Source organism: Aotus nancymaae, unplaced genomic scaffold (genome assembly GCF_030222135.1).
Source record: "Aotus nancymaae isolate 86718 unplaced genomic scaffold, 86718_ANA_hifiasm-v0.15.2.pri h1tg000003l, whole genome shotgun sequence".
NCBI classification, from domain to species: Eukaryota; Metazoa; Chordata; class Mammalia; order Primates; family Aotidae; genus Aotus; species Aotus nancymaae.
The window spans coordinates 73,523,293-73,524,889 of record NW_026988414.1 but is presented as its reverse complement, the minus strand read 5'-3'; positions in this window follow the sequence as shown (position 1 = coordinate 73,524,889).

The following is a 1,597-nucleotide window of genomic DNA, read 5'->3' as shown; positions in this document are numbered from 1 at the left end:
TGTTCTGCTGTGTCATGTGTCTTCCTGTGGGTTTGCGTGGAGCCTCATGGCAGGGTGTGGGGCAGGGGCATGAAGGTGTGGGGGCTGTGTAGGTCTGTGGTCTGTCATTCCCCAGGACCTACAGCCATGCGACCCTGTGTGGCTATTTCTCTGAGGCAGTCTTGAGTAGACGATGAAATTGCCACTGAGGCCCCCTGCCTTGGGAGGAGGAAGTGGAAGAAACAGGCTGGATCCTGGGTAAGGGATGGTTTGGCCCAGATAGTCCACTGCGGCCAAGGGCAGGGGTAGAGCAGAGGCCCCACCTCAGCTCAGGGCAGGGACCTGCAGCTGGTTCAGCCACCTCAATGAACACAGGTTTCTGGGGCCTGTGAAGGCTAGAAAATGAAGGGAACAGGGAAGCATGCCCAGTGTTCATTCTCCTGCTGCCTTCCCTTTGCCCATTCAATGCCCTCCACCTGGATCGCTATTGGGATCCTCTGTCTAAGCTCCTGGCTGTCCTTCAAGATTCACCTCAAGCCACTCTTTCGAGAAGGCTTTCCTAGGACGGGTGTGGTGGCTCACGCCTGTAATCCCAGCACTTTGGGAGGCTGAGGAGGGTGGATGACGAGGTCAGGAGTTCAAGACCAGCCTGGCCAAGATAGTGAAACCTTGTCTCTACAAAAAACTATAAAAATTAGCTGGGCCCGGTGGCAGGTGCCTGCAATCCTAGTTACTCAGGAGGCTGAGGCAGGAGAATCACTTGAACATGGGTGGCAGAGGTTGCAGTGAGCCGAGATCACGCCATTGCACACTCCAGCGTGGGCCACAGAGCAAGACTCCATCTGAAAAAAAAAGAAGGCTTTCCTGCCTGGAGGTGTTGCTTCCTCATGGAGGACCTTACCCTGTCATTGTCTGTGTCCCTGTTTGTCTCAAGAACAGGGACGCATCTGAGTTATCTCTGTATCCTGTGTACCTACAGAAGAGGCTTGGTAAATATTCGCTATTAAATGCCCCAAGCCCTCTTTTACCAAGGACCAGTTAACGTGAGCCCTATTCGCACTAACACCATGAAGATGGCCCTTTTCTATACTTCTATACATAAAAAAGTACCACATGCACCTGGGCAGCAACTTACACATGAACAAGCACGTGTGCGAGGAGACCACCATTATTACCAGCAAAAAGCTCCCAGGGCCAGTCACAGAGGCTCACACCTGTAATCTCAGCACTTTGGTGGCTAAGGTGGATGGATTGCTTGAGCCCAGGAGTTTGAGACCAGCCTGGGCTATATAGTGAGACCCTGTCTCCACAAAATATACAAACAATACAGTGGCTCACGCCTGTAATCCCAGCACTTTGGGAGGCCAAGGTGGGCAGATCATGAAGTCAGGAGTTTGAGACCAGCCTGACCAACATGGTGAAACCCCAGCTCTACTAAAAACACAAAAATTAGCCGGGCATAGTGACATGCACCTGTAATCCCAGCTACTCAGGAGACTGAGGCAGGAGAATCTCTTGAACCCAGGAGGTGGAGGTTGCAGTGAGCCGAGATCAAGCCACTGCACTCCAGCCTGGGCAACAGCGTGAGACTTCATCTCAAATAAACAAACAAACAAAA